At 40.2% G+C, this 15,635-nt stretch overlaps 1 protein-coding gene and 1 pseudogene across 3 annotated transcripts in view; one reads left to right on the forward strand and one right to left on the reverse strand.

The window, feature by feature from the left end:
• The window catches only part of CTNNA3 (catenin alpha 3), a 566,694-nt gene extending 566,261 nt beyond the window's left edge, over positions 1 to 433 (reverse strand). Inside the window, exon 1 of the mRNA XM_081862982.1 lies at positions 126 to 433. The gene's annotated coding sequence lies outside the window, so the exon portion shown is untranslated. The remainder of the gene's footprint in view (positions 1 to 125) is intronic.
• Positions 434 to 545: 112 nt separating this feature from the next.
• LOC309342483 (plasma membrane calcium-transporting ATPase 1 pseudogene) lies at positions 546 to 13,946 on the forward strand (annotated as a pseudogene). 2 transcript variants are annotated; one of them, XR_014161675.1, is made up of 4 exons: positions 546 to 973; positions 3,802 to 3,856; positions 7,023 to 7,144; positions 10,010 to 13,946. The product of XR_014161675.1 is annotated as a plasma membrane calcium-transporting ATPase 1 pseudogene (transcript). The 2 variants fall into 2 exon arrangements; XR_014161676.1 differs by having other exon boundaries at positions 546 to 727.
• Positions 13,947 to 15,635: the final 1,689 nt, after the last annotated feature.

Genomic DNA, 15,635 nt, shown 5'->3' on the forward strand with positions numbered 1-15,635 from the left:
TCTTTCATTTGCCTAATCCACTTTTAAAGCCACCTAAACTGGTGACTGTCATCACATTTTGTGAAAGTGAATTCTGTAAGTTATCACTGCTGTTTAAAGTTTTTGCATATCTAGAAATGCCTCACCTGACAAAAATGTGCAGGATGCACCTTCATCCCATGAATGAAGGGGGGGAGGGGTTAAGTGCCATGGCCAGGCCCTACATAAGGCCTTGGACTTGTAAAAGCAGCCCAAAAGAGGAAAGTCCGCCAATTGTAGCTTCTCCCATTAGTGTAGTTTCATTTGTGGAAACACCATACTGGCAACCATAGTAAAGACCAAATCCTCTCTTCTGCCTAACATTGGGTCATTTCATATGGGATAAGGTAGTACATAAAATACCCTGTTTCCAGAATAGCAAGCTTAAAGGCCCAAACCAGCACCTTGATTTGGTCCAAGAAACAAGCCCTATAAGCATGTGGGTATCAAACAGAGCCAGAACTAAAAGAAATGTAACCATAAGCCACATGTCATTGGTTGATGGAAGTGTTCTGATTCCAGCTCCCATCTTACTGTAACTGTCACTTTGAGCAGTTACTGGTTGATATGGGGAAATGAAAGAGGCTGAGATATAGAGCTATTACAGTCTTTCTTGAACCTTGGAGCTAGGTCAAAGTATTGCTGCAAGTCTTGAGCTAGGGCTGAGTTGGAAACAGGGAACTAGAAAAGAACAGAAGGAAAAATGCAGGTTCGCATTGTACAGTGGTTTAGATAATTAAGGATGCTGTGTAAGGTGCAGGCGATTAATAAGCTAACAACTTTTTCTGACAAGCCTATTATTGCTGCCTGACAGGCAGAAACTTAGTTGGTGAAGTTTTTCCAGTATGGAGGTGAAATGAGGGGGAAAGCTTTGCTTGCTAAATTTCTGCCAGCCAAGCAGCTGTTAAAGACACAGGAGCCCTACCAGGAAAAAACAGCTTCGAATGTTTACAAGGTAGGCAGCTAGAAAGTTCTTCCATTTAAACTAGACTCACCCTGTTGGACATTACCAGGTGATAATGCTGTCTTAATCTGCCAAATTCCACATATCAAGATGCTGTTAAAGGCACATTAGCAAGCTAGACTGTCCCCTCCCTCCCTAGCTAAAAACAAAGCAGAACATAATGATTTGTGTGTTTGATTTGACTATTTTATCTAGTACTTAGTAGAAAAGGACATAAGACTGATCTTCCCCTGCCACAGTGTTTACCTTTGAGAAGTCAGATATACCCGTTTCCAAGTTTGTCTATTAATATTCCCTGACTGCTTACAAATACTGGAAAGTATAACAAGTTGATTTTCAACCATCTTGCAATACCTTTGTCTCTATATGTGGAAATGGAGAAAAATGAAGATAAGAGCCTTTGGAGCCTTTCTCCTTTGGAGGAAGACATAGAAGATAATCTAAAGAATTTGTGAATACTGTACAAACAAGGAGTATGTAATCTGCAACTTTAGACCTTATAGATTCGTTGTTTTTGAAAAAATGTAAACAAGCTAAGAGACTGCTTTTGACAATAAGTTGCCTATGAAAATATTTTACTAGAACATTTTGCTTGATTTTTATGGGGAAAAGAGTTCAGGAATGTATGGAAAATGGTGAAATAAATTTGAGTGAAATTGGATACAGGCAGAATGTATCAGCTGGGAGAGGCGTACATAGTCACTAAAATGGTGCCTACCAGCCTGTACATATTATAGAATGAAGAGTGCAATCCTAATTACATTTACTAGGAAGTAATTCCTATTAAACATCAGTAGAACTTGAGTCTGAGTAAAGATATCCAGGGACTCAATGGGATTTGCCCTATTAAAAACATCTAGCTCCAGGCTGTAGGGAGAGCTGTATGTGCTTGCTCCAGCCTTTGTTGTTAAAGCAATTTTTGGTGACATTTTATTTTATAACAGCAGGTTGAATTGTGTCTTCAGATGGGCTATAGAAAGTTTTGGAGGAAACACTGTTTAGAATAAGTCAGGCTATCAGCATTCTATACTTGATCTCCTTTGTAATGCTTTTTTTAAAATAAAATAAAAATCTTTTAAGATATTTTAGTTTTTTGTTAGACACTCAAAGCAACATATTTAACTACCTTCAGTGATGTATACTATATAATTTAATGTTTTCATGCAGACTGTAGACAACTTTGAGATTCCCCGCCCAAAAGTATAAAGTGGTATAGAAATGAAATGAATAGTAGTAGTATATTGTTGTTGTTATTATTACTACTACTACCATTTATATACCACTTATAAAGTGCAAAGCAAGCCACAAGGAAATCAAGCAAATGTAAATATAGTGTAGAAAACAATAAGAGCATCAAAATCTATAAAAGAGGATTTCACTATCCAGTACCTACTAACCATCCATATCTCAATCTACCTGCACTTTCACCCACACAAAAACAAACCCACATGCGAACACCCTTTCCTTCACTCTTAACCGTTGCCAACCCCAACAATCCCCTGAATACATATACAAAAAGACCATACATACTTGGTTGCTGCTGAAAGTCATTAGCCTGCCAGTTCTGTTGTCCTGTATCAATATTTTTAAACTACTCCTGATGATGCCAGTTTGCTCTTCAGAAATAAAACAGGGAGAATATACTAAAACGCTGGCAGCCTCACAGTGAGACTAAAATCATATCTAATTTAGGACTACACCAACCCAAATAAGAACCTCACACCGTTCACCCAACCCTTCATTTAACAATCACATATGGTTATCATATGGCTGAGAAATAAAGCTCTCACCCTAGTCAGCCACCAATTTCCACTTGAGATGTGGTCAGTCTCCCTTAATTGCTCTATCCTCTCACCCTGGGGCAGCAGCACACATTCCCACATTCAACCAAAACACAACCCTAACAGGATCAGGGCCCTCACAACACCCAAAAGCTGTAACACCTCTTTAGAACTTCGTATGCAGAAGTGGAAAGTCCACCACCCTCTTCAGTAGTTCTTGCTGCCAGGAGATACTGATTTTGGGGTGAACAAATCCCACCAGGAGGTGGTAGGTGCTGCAAATACCTCCAATTCTTACTGCTCAGTTTGAAGATGTTAACAAGGTTGCAGCTCCTTGGGAATAGGAGACCAGGTATTCTCAATTCACCCTTGTGGCCCCTTAATGATTTGGCTACAACTGCATCTCATTATCTAGCTACTATTTCCTGTCTTCCACCACATGAGAGCCTTCATGTCCTCACTCTTCAGCTTGTGACAAGGCACAGGCTTTATACTGCATGCACACTCCTCGCTAAATGGGCACGGTTGTAAATTTTCCAGTGAAGAAGACAAACATTAATGCCACAGTGGCCATGGAGACATGCGCACTGCCTTGCTCCTGCAATTGAGGGGGCTAGGGCTGCACAATGTCAGCATGCCATGTGCACATACCACAGGGTGTGCTGCCATGCCATGTGGACACCCCGTGGCTTGAGAGCATGCCTCACGGGTGGCATGCAACCACCACCTTGCTGAAAATTTTCAGGGGGCCCTGACGCCTGCTTTCACCTGATCAGATAAACCAATCAGAGTACTATTCCTGTCAAAATTAAAAGTAAGGACCCATGTGTAGCTACTGTAGAAAGAGACACTGAATTCTTTCCCGTGAAAACAATAAATTCCGCTCTGGCTGTCTACATACAAATAGGAAACATTTATCTAGCTGTTCCTGCAATAAAGCTTATAATTATTTTTTCAGTCCACATGACTACACAGCTGTTGATAATCCATCATTCTAATCTCTCTCCTATTCTCACTTCCTTTCTCTTTACCTGTCAGGATGCTGATTCTTTCAGTTTAAAGTGCCTTCCGCTGACTGAGGTCCCCTGTTCAGGTAATCAAACTACTTATGCTAATGATTTAGTTTTGAGGTCTTGAGTAGCCTATTAAGAACAGAGAGTCCTGTGATACCTCTAGTAACAAATGGATTCTGGAGTAAGCTTGCATGGTCTTTCCAAATATACAAGGTTATCAAATGAATGCAATGAAATGTTAATGGCAGAGTTTGCCACAATTAATTTATAGCTGAAATGTATGCAGAAAAAGTGGAATGGCCATGACACTAACAGCAGTAACTAACTATAATGCAATCATCTTAGCATTGCTTGGTCAATTAATATCTGTAGTAGAACATAGTGCTTCAAAGACCACCTCTGTGACTGCCATCTGTGTGCCCCTTCCACAGGAGGACTGGAGGATAATATCCAGAGAACAGGCCTTTTCGGTTATGTCCTTACCCTGCCCTTTGTGTCAGGTTATCCCCAGGAAAGCATGCCTGGTTTCATATTTATCTATTTTTAAGTGCCAGGAACTTTCCTCTTTGCCTGGCTTTTGACCCTTATTATAAAGGGTTTCAGGCATTTGTTTAATGGGGTAAGGTCTGTAAAGCCTGTCTTTTAGCTGTGTTTTTTTAGAATGCATTGGTTGTGTTTGTTTTGATTAATTTTACTATAAAGTTATTTGGGTCATTTTTGAGAAGAAAGCAACTAACACATATGAAATAATAACTGTTACGGGAACGAGTACATTGCCTCTGTTCATATTCCAGTGAACAGAAGCAACCTTCTTGTTCTGATTAATCAGTTTTTTGTGGATTCTCCTTTGAATGGTAGCTTTCAAATCAGTAGTGGAATGCCCTGTGAGATGAAAGCATTCACCTTTTCGGTGGGAAGGGTGAGCAGCCTCCAGCTGTACACCTGTCCATGATTTCAAACCATGATTGCACAGGGATCCTGACCATGTGGCTGCTTCTATGCACATATAGCTGTACAGGACGCTTTCAGGCATGCAGCCAAATTCAAGGATGTCAGGGTATACAGTGGTACCTCTGGTTAGGTACTTAATTCGTTCCGGAGGTCCGTTCTTAACCTGAAACTGTTCTTAACCTGAAGCACCACTTTAGCTAATGGGGCCTCCCGCTGCTGCCGCACCACCGAAGCACAATTTCTGTTCTCATCCTGAAGCAAAGTTCTTAACCCGAGGTACTATTTCTGGGTTAGCGGAGTCTGTAACCTGAAGCGTATGTAACCTGGCTCCCTCGGCCAATAAAGAGAGATGAGTGCCGCAACCCCAAAGTCGGCCACGACTGAACCTACCCACTGTATGGGTAGATGGTGGATTAACAACAGGTGTGTGGCGGGCAGGGCAGTCCTACATCCTTTCATTAGGGCTTACGTTTCATCCTCTTACCACATGATAGTGCATTCAGACAAGGTATTATTCATCACATACAACATCACTTCAAGATATCTGAATTTTACATATGCACATTCAGTTATAAATGTCATGGACTATAAATTATCTAAGGGACAATTGTAATCTTCCAGTGGTTGAAAAGGTAAATTATCATTTTGCTAGCGGGTGGCGCTGTGGGTTAAACCACAGAGCCTAGGAGTTGCTGATCAGAAGGTTGGCGGTTTGAATCCCCGTGACGGGGTGAGCTCGTTGCTCGGTCCCTGCTCCTGTCAACCTAGCAGTTCAAAAGCATGTCAAAGTGCAAGTAGATAAATAGGTACCGTTCCGGTAGGAAGGTAAATGGCGTTTCCATGTGCTGCTCTGGTTCGCCAGAAGCTGCTTAGTCATGCTGGCCACATGACCCGGAAGCTGTACGCCGGCTCCCTCGGCCAATAAAGAGAGATGAGTGCCGCAACCCCGAAGTCGGCCACAACTGAACCTAATGGTCGGGGGTCCCTCTACCTTTACCTTTAGAGTTTTGTGTAATTTGATAACTGACAGTGCTTGGTTACCAGTTGATAAGTGTTTCAAATTAAGGTCAAACCCTAACTGCTATGATGGAGGGCAAAGGCCAAACTACAGGTTACATTAAATGTGTTGTTGCAATTAATGCATCTGGGGGGTTAAAATAAAATAAACAAAAGCAGCCACAAGAAGTGGACTCAACCTTTTTCCTTTGCACCAAGGACATTATGACCTCCACCCCCCCACACACAAATAAACACTGCTGTGTGTGAAAGTTCAGAGAAAGGAAAGAGAAAAAGGAAGGAGGAAGAATATATTGAGTTTTTGCCTTAAACTGGCAGAAAAAGAGCTTTACAAAGCTTACATAATTGAATTCTCCTTCACATAAAATAATTATCTGCATATAGAAAACTAGATTTCAAAAAGAAGAGTGTCTAACTTTTAATCTGATGGGTTCTACCCCTCACTCGCTTAGTCATGCTAACCACATGACCCGGAAGCTGTACGCCGGCTCCCTCGGCCAATAAAGCGAGATGAGTGCCACAACCTCAGAGTCGGTCACGACTGGACTTAACGGTCAGGGGTCCCTTTAATTTTACCTTTACCCCCTCACTCCTATTAGCATACTATACGAGCCCCCATCTGTAGTTCAAAGTGGTACAGTCAAAGCATATGTTTGCCAGTTTATATAATTGTTTTTGAGAAATAAGACACTTCCAAGTGGTCTGTTGATTGAGAATTCATCATGATTTGTTTGCACAATATTTGCAAGGAATTTATATTACACAGCATTAAGCAAGTCTTATTCCACAAAATATCAGGTTCCTATTTTTACTTTTGGAAGTGCGTTTGTTGCACAAGAACACCCAATCCACTTTAATTGCCCAACCTGAATTTGCTGGTATGTGATTGAAATACAACAGCAAAATATTGGTAGTCTGGAAGCACCCCTTGTCACCCAAGTTTTATTTATGAATAAATAGGTGTTACAAATATCTAAAGGGTTCTTGCCTCACTGTCTAACTGAGCATATAAAAGGCTATCCCTTAAATTTCCTGTCCCTTGGAAAATGGGGAGCATGAAACAATATCTAACCAAGACAATGAGATAGATTTTTTAGGAAAAAAGCTTAAATCTTAACTTCAAGCAATAAGATGGTCAGATTCTCTTATAAAAAAATTATTTATAATCTAGAATATTAGTAATATTATGACTAGCTTTGTTGCATTGTCTGTTTGTAAAAAAAATGCAATTTAAGAACTATCGTTATTGCTAAGTAATCTTTTGCTTTGCTATTATAGCATTTTAGCCAAGGCCTATTTCCTTGAAACTTGGCAAATGCCACTGGAAAGAGAACAGCAGCCATCCAGGTATATTTCTGTGAATAAGGAACAACTGGATTCTCCCATTTCTTTATCTAAGGGTATGTGATCTTTTTTTAAAAAAAGTCATTTTCATTGTGAATGATTTGCTGAGAAGAAGCCTTTTCAGTCCTAGCATTTGAATTAAACTACTACTCATACAGAACTCGTAGCCTGGCCCAGTTTGCATATTTCCCATTACATTTTTGAGGAACTAAAATTGACCATATCACTACTTCACAGAAAAGCAAAAGAAATAGTACCATCTCTATATAAATATTCATTATACATGAAAGCATGCATACACATACAAGCATGCATATACATGTATTGTAAAATAGAGCCAGAGGTGTTGTCAGCTCAATCCAAAACACACACACATACAATAATCGTAATGAGTTTTATAATAATTTTGCAGACCTTGCAAACGTAGCAAAGTGATTTGCTTTCATTGCATTGGCTGCAAACATGGCACATTCCCCTTTTCTGGGTGTTAGAAGTAGTAGGTCCTAGTGGTTCTGAGACTACCTAATTTTATTCTTGGGCATGTAGCTCTGTATGTAGAGGAAGAGATGTACTTTGAGATTTCCACTCCATTTTGGGTTGTTCAGCTTCCAAACCATGTAGCCATTTAAGCAAATCACCACCATTTGATAGTGTAGTGAAGCATATGTGAATACGATCAGGTCACAGGTGTCAAAGTCAGTTTTAGTTTTTATTATAACAAAAGAGCAATCTTAGGCTTGGATTTGTGGTTATTCATGGAAGAAAGGAGAATCACCATGCTTCTTTTGCACATAATTTGCAATTGCATACTCAGGCACAGAAGCATGTGGGCCATCCGGGACAGCCCCAGAAAGGATTAAGATTTATGACACCAGTGCTTGGGTTGAAATAGGCCACAACAATATTGATTACAGGTGTAAGCAGGCTTTGGAAAAGGCATTGGCTATGAATTCTGCATCAGCCAGTCTGCCTGAGCTGGGTTACTCTGGATGGAAGGTTGCCCTATGACTCAAACTGGGGCGCTATCCTTAGGACCGCCAGAGGTAAGGGTACTATGGCTCATCAGCCCTATGTTGGCTCCAGGACATAAATATCCTCCTGGACCCCTTTAACAGGGTACTCATTTGGCTAAAATTCAAACCCCACGCCTAATCCACCATAAATTATGACAATTGCTATGAGGCAGGCAAAAACCTACAGACCAGCCAATTTGTCAGCAAGAAAAATATTCTCCCAGACTCTGAATACGGCAGCTGAACATTCAATACCAATGTCAAGCCAACACTATCCAGGCCACACCATCCTAGACAAGGTGGAGAATCCATTGATGATCAGAGAGGCAGAGGCAAGGCACAGCTCCCATTCTAAATCTCTGGTTAGGACCTGGTTGGAGACGTCCCACACCAAATCTGCCTTCATCACCACGCCTCTCCACTCTCTCCTGATTGGCCTGTTTGAATCAGGCACCCTGCAGCTGGCCTGCTCAGTCACTGGCTGTGCAGACCAGATTTAGGATCCAGGCAATCTGACTCGCCCATAAACTGCCACTCCCCAAGCATTCATGGGTGAGCAGTCAGTGTCAAACCTTATTGAAAACCGAAAATACTGCTACTGACACTTCTGGATTCACGCGCAAGGAATTCTGGAGATATTTCTGGTTGGCTGGTTTGTTTTCAATGCACCAAGCAGAAAGATTTTGATGATTTGGAATTGCAACAGCCAGGTGTTTTTTTTCCATGGTTTGTGAGTTTGAGCAGTGTTGGTCATCTTCCACTATATGACACTGCTTGCCGATTGAAACATTCTCATATGACACAGACACCTTTGAGAGTGTCTTACAGTGTGAGTTAGAATTATCCCAAAAGCAGAGCCAGCATGTTCTGCTCAATATATAAAAAACTGATAATATAAAAAACACAAGGAACATTCTAATTGATTGTGGGAAGGGCATTGTAAACCTGTGGGGTATTACTAACTATAATACCATGTGTAGTGATATTAAGTGAAATAAGTAAATTGTGTATTATTGCAATAGACAAGTCAGTTTCCCTCTGCTCCTTTCTCACAAGAAATGGAAAGAATCTGATCTGAGCATCTGCATACATAAAGAATAACTAAAATATTTAACAGCATTTTTCAGGATCACTCCATCTCTTAGTAGTTTTGTGCAGTTTTTCTTTCATTCCAGTACGGGTATAATTGTCCCCCAAGCTGTTAAAATATTAACATGATTTTTTTACTAGATTTAGGAGAGGTCACTGAAACATATGGCAAATCAAAACTTACTGTGTTTGAGAAGCATCTGGAACAGGCTTCCTCAAACTCAGCCCTCCAGATGTTTTTGGCCTACAACTCCTATGATCCCTAGCTAGCAGAACCAGTGGTCAGGGATGATGGGAATTGTAGTCTCAAAACATCTGGAGGGCCGAGTTTCAGGAAGCCTGATCTGGAACATGGTGTTGTGGAAAACTGACATAAATCACTGTTGGAGTACATTTGCGTGGAATCTACACACATGTTAAAAATTTGTGAAAAAGTTTTTTTTTAATAGTTTTGAAAAATGCATTGAATTTGCTATAGCTCACAGTCGTCATCTAGTGTCACAGTTGTATATTGCACTTTACAACACATTCAAAACGTTTTATCTGCAGCTGTATAGCTGAGTCCTTGACCTCACCTGTTAATGGAGGGTTTACAAAGCTGTGGAGAAGCTCATAGTTTTCCTGTTTTTGTGATACACCTAGCTACACCTCATTCTAGGGCTAATGGTAAAAGAGTTTCATTTCCTCTGTCCCATTTTTAAAAAGTTTGCCCTTTTTATTATTGTAAGAAGTGCCTTTTTTAGGTAAATGCAATAAAATATGTCTCTAACCCTGTTTTAATGCTATTAAAAGTTTCTGGGTTGTTATTGTAAACTACAGGAAGGCAGGATGATGGTGACTCCAGTCAACTTTGAGGCAACAGACTTTAAGATCACTCTCCCAGAGTTGCAACATTTGATGGAATTTCGAAAGAAAGATGCAGTGAAGAAAATAAAGGAACTTTATGGTGACATCTTTAAAATCTGTGCAATGCTGAATACTTCCCCCACACTTGGGATACTTGGTTCCAAATCAGAAATAGATGCAAGGAAAGCTGCATTTGGAAAGAATTTTATACCTCCTAAAAAGTCCCTAACTTTCCTGGAATTAATGTGGGAAGCACTGCAGGATACGACATTATGCATCTTAGAAATTGCAGCCATTATATCACTGGGACTTTCTTTTTATGATCCAGGAGGAAGTGTTGCAGAATGTCATGCAAATGAATTTGGAGATGAAGAAGAAGAAGCGGAGGCTGACTGGATTGAAGGATTTGCAATACTTGTATCAGTACTTTGTGTAGTGTTGGTAACAGCTTTCAATGACTGGAGTAAGGAAAAACAATTCAGGGGGTTGCAGGCGCGCATTGAAAAGGAACAGAAATTTACTGTCATCAGGAAAGGGGAGTCAGTACAGGTGCCAGTAGCTGAGTTAGTGGTTGGGGATGTTGCACAGATCAAATACGGTGACCTTTTGCCAGCTGATGGTTTGCTCCTTCAAGGACATGATCTAAAAATTGATGAGAGCAGCCTCACAGGGGAATCAGATCATGTCAAGAAGTCTTTGACAGAGGACCCCATGTTGCTTTCAGGTACCCATGTGATGGAAGGCTCTGGAAAAATGGTTATTACAGCTGTAGGTTTAAACTCGCAAACAGGAATTATCCTCAGTTTACTTGGAGTTGGAGAAGATAATGAGAAAGCAAATCATAAAAAGCCAGCCAACCCTCATAAAACTGCAGGAAACGAAACAAAGGAAAAAGAACAAACTTCAAAACACAAAAAAGAAAAATCAATTCTACAAGCAAAACTCACAAGATTGGCTGTTCAGATTGGAAAAGCAGGGCTGGCAATGTCTATAATCACTGTTACTGTTCTTATAGTCTATTTTTTAGTTCAAACTTTTGTGATTGAGAAGCATACTTGGACTGCTGAATGTACACCCGTTTATATACAATATATTGTGACGTTCTTTATTATTGGAGTTACAATCTTGGTCGTAGCAGTACCAGAGGGCCTTCCACTTGCAGTCACCATCTCACTTGCCTACTCTGTGAAACAAATGATGAAAGATAATAACCTAGTGAGACATTTGGATGCCTGTGAAACTATGGGTAATGCAACAGCAATTTGTTCAGATAAAACAGGAACCTTAACCATGAACAGAATGACAGTAGTCGAAATTTTAATTGCTGGCACACATTATAAACATGTTCCTGAACCTAAATTAATTCATCCAACCATGCTGAATTATTTGCTTAAAAGTATTTCTTTAAACTGTGCATATACTTCGAAAATACTGCCTCCTGACAAAAAAGGAGGCCTCGCTCTTCAAATTGGCAATAAGACTGAGTGTGCTTTACTGGGCTTGCTTGTGGAATTAAAGCAGGATTATGAGGCTATGAGGACTAAGATACCAGAAGAGAAATTGTTTAAGGTATATACCTTCAATTCTGAAAGGAAATCAATGAGCACAGTTTTGGAAAACCCCAATGGGAGTTATCAACTCTTTAGCAAAGGTGCTTCTGAAATACTTCTTCAAAAATGCACCTATATACTGGATGCTGCTGGGGAACCTATATCCTTTACCAAAAAAGAGAAGGAAAATGTGATAAAAAATGTGATTGCACAAATGGCCTCTGGGGGACTTCGCACCTTATGTCTAGCATTCAAAGATTTCCCAGCCGGCTCAGGACCAAACTGGGACAAAGAAGATGATATTTTCAGTGACATGACTTGTATTGCAGTTGTAGGTATTGAAGATCCAGTAAGACCTGAGGTTCCTGACGCAATAAGAAAATGTCAGAGAGCTGGTATTGTTGTACGTATGGTTACTGGGGATAACATTAACACAGCTCGTGCAATAGCTGCAAAATGTGGAATTCTGCAACCCGGGGAGAACTTTGAGTGCTTAGAGGGGCATGAGTTTAATAGACTAATACGTGGTCCAGATGGACAGATTAAACAAGAGCTTATTGACAAGATTTGGCCTACGCTTCGTGTGCTTGCAAGGTCCTCACCTGCTGACAAGTACAACTTGGTAGAAGGGATCATTAACAGCAATATCACAGAACAAAGGCAAGTGGTAGCAGTAACTGGTGATGGTACAAATGATGGGCCTGCATTAAAAAAAGCTGATGTTGGCTTTGCAATGGGTATTGCTGGAACAGATGTAGCTAAAGAAGCTTCTGATATAATTCTTACTGATGACAACTTCTCAAGCATTGTCAAAGCTGTCATGTGGGGTAGGAATGTATATGACAGCATTTCCAAATTCCTTCAGTTTCAGCTTACTGTTAATGTAGTAGCAGTGGTAGTTGCTTTTATTGGAGCAGCAGTCACCCAGAATTCACCTCTGAAAGCTGTTCAGATGCTGTGGGTCAATCTCATTATGGACACACTTGCTTCTCTTGCTCTAGCAACAGAAAAGCCAACAGAGACTCTGCTGGAACGAAAGCCTTATGGCAGAAATAAACCTCTTATTTCCCGTACAATGCTAAAAAATATTATGCTTCATGCTATTTATCAACTTGTAGTTGTCTTTGCACTTCTTTTTGTGGGTGAAAAATTATTTGATATTGAAAATGGACGAATTGCACCACTACATGCCCCACCTACCCGGCATTACACTATTGTTTTTAACACATTTGTAATGATGCAGATTTTTAATGAAGTCAATGCGCGCAAGATTCATGGGGAAAGGAATGTTTTTTCAGGAATATTCACAAATTCCATTTTTTGTTGTGTTTTTGTGGGAACATTGATTACACAGCTAATCATTGTTCAGCTTGGAGGGAAGCCCTTTAGTTGTGCAAGTCTTACACTAGAGCAGTGGCTATGGTCAATCTTCTTTGGCCTAGGAACATTGCTATGGGGGCAGCTGATTGTATATATTCCAAATAGGTTCCTGGGGTTCCTGTGGGAAGTTGGTGATCAACCACCACAACCTGTTGAAGATGAACAAATGGATGGTGACACAGTGATTGACTTAGGTGAACAAGAATTGAAACGCAGTAAGTTTCTGTGGTTCAGGAACTGGACTAGAATACGAGTTCAGTGCGGAGCAGTGAAATCATTTCACGAGCCCTCATATAATAAAGATGTGCATTCAACAAATAGTAAAACTGCATAACACAACACGAGTAATGAATATGAAAACTTCACATGTTATTGTATTTCCATTTCAAAAAAAGTAATGTGCACATTAGCAATATTAAAAAATGGATGGATTTTTTTCTCCGTACTGGTGAGTGAGATGCTTTTTAAAAGATCTCTGACAAAATAGATAGACCTTTCTAGAAGATATAGGAAACAGCATAAGGAATCAAAATAAAATCCTCTTCAAAATGTCTTCATATATGGGTCTGAATATTATATTAGCTGACTTTTAATGTACCTTGAGCCTTTAAGTTTCTTTTTTCCAAGGCCATCTTCAGAAAGAGGGAAAGTGGTTGATGAAGCCAAAAGCCGTGTCGTGATTTTTTTATATTTCTTGACTTAAATGTGGTATTATATTATAAATTATAGAAGTTGAATAGCTTTTTACTTTTGCTCCTGTTTATACTTATAACTGATATCAATTAGCTGAGCTGCCTTATGCCCTCAATCACCTGTTTGGAAATGTGTTATTTTTCAAGTATTTTGAACTCTTTCTTTAGCTGCTCTGCTTTGAATGGAGGGGGACAGATCTGACTACAAACAAGCCAAGCTTATTTGCATTTTGTTATTGCTAGCTGCTTATAAGCAAATATTATTAAATAATAAAAATGCTAAAAACATTTTTACTCTTGTTGCTTAATTAAGAGGAAGGGGCAAAACAAAACAAAACAAAACCCTAAGGATGATGTCAAAATAATAATTAACTACACATAGAAGGAGACATGGTAGACTAATGACCCACCCTAGTTTATTTTATATTCCCTTAAAAAGGGATACAACAGATAGGGGTCTGTAAACCCTCTTTTTACCCTACTTTTTGTAGAATTTCAAAGATCTTCAGCATTTCATCCTGAACTAAGAACCCATGCTTTCCATTAGGAATGGGGAACCCGTGGCCCTCCCAAAGTTATTGGACTCCAATTCCCATCAGCCCCACACAGATTTTAAAAGGACAGGTGCCCCTGCCTAAGCTGAAAATTGACTTCTCAATAAGCAAAGGAATATTTCCCCAAACTGTATTGTTGCACTTGAACTGTGCAATTGTTACTCAGTTTTAACACAGTACATGGCAGCGAACCTCTCTTGAAATTGCAGCTACCACTGCCCCCTTCATGAGTAAAACTGTTACAATGGAAGTGTAATATTCAGGGACACATTTTACATTCATGCTTCACAGTATCAGAGTTACACTTAGAAAAAGTAATCCAAAAGTGTGCAAAATGACCAGAGGATTCAAATGATTGAAAAAACTCAACAATATTGAGTTGCTCAGAAACATGCCCTCAATTAGGGCTTTCTGTTAAGAGTTATGAGGGCAGTGAGGATATGACTATGGGAGTGTTACAGACACCAAATGACTGAAGTACACAATGATGCTAGTGACATGACAATCTGCCCTTCAACTTCAAACTTATTTTCTTTTCACGGTGCACTGTGTACCTTCAGTGCTAAAATGCACACACACATTTCTTTTATTTAGAAGAAAAATTAGCAAACGTCCCCTGCAATTGCAAAGAGCCAGCAAACCAACAGCTATTTTATCCCTGCTTTCTTTCCATCATTTTAAAGAGGGCCTCCTCTCATTGTTTCTAGTCCACCAAACAAAAGGAAGAGGAGCAAGGAAGCTAATAGCAGCAACAGTGCTGGTTATAGCAACCCACACAACTAGTCCAATATGCTGCTGCTTCTACTCATGTCCTTACTCATAGCACAAAACAACATAGCACAAAGCTACTTCCCATAAAACCTCTATTTTACACCTGTAGGAATTGTATCTTCAACCTCGACCCTCCAGATGTTTTGAGACTACAATTCCCATCATCCCTGACCGCTGGTCCTGCTAGCTAGGGATCATGGGAGTTGTAGGCCAAAAACATCTGGAGGGCTGAGTTTGAGGAAGCCTGAACTAAATGGTGGGGGGGAAGTATGCAGAGACCCAAGACTGAGTACAGTCATACCTCGGGTTGAAGTAGCTTCGGGTTGAGCGTTTTCAGGTTATGCTCCGTGGCGACCCGGAAGTAACGGAACACGTTACTTCCAGGTTTCACCACTCGTGCATGCACAGATGCTCAAAATTATGTCACGTGCATGCGCGGAAGTGGCAAATTGTGACCCAAGCACGTGCAGACGTGGATTGCATTCTCTTCAGGATGCGAATGGGGCTCGGGAACAGATCCCGTTCACATCCAGAGATACCACTGTAATAATACTCTTAAAGGTAAAGGTACCCCTGACCGTTAGCTCCAGTCGCGGATGACTCGGGGGTTGCACCACTCATCTCGCTTTACTGGCCAAGGGAGCCGACATTT

This window comes from Podarcis erhardii, assembly GCF_964252035.2.
Source record: "Podarcis erhardii genome assembly, chromosome: 5".
Lineage (NCBI taxonomy): Eukaryota > Metazoa > Chordata > Lepidosauria > Squamata > Lacertidae > Podarcis > Podarcis erhardii.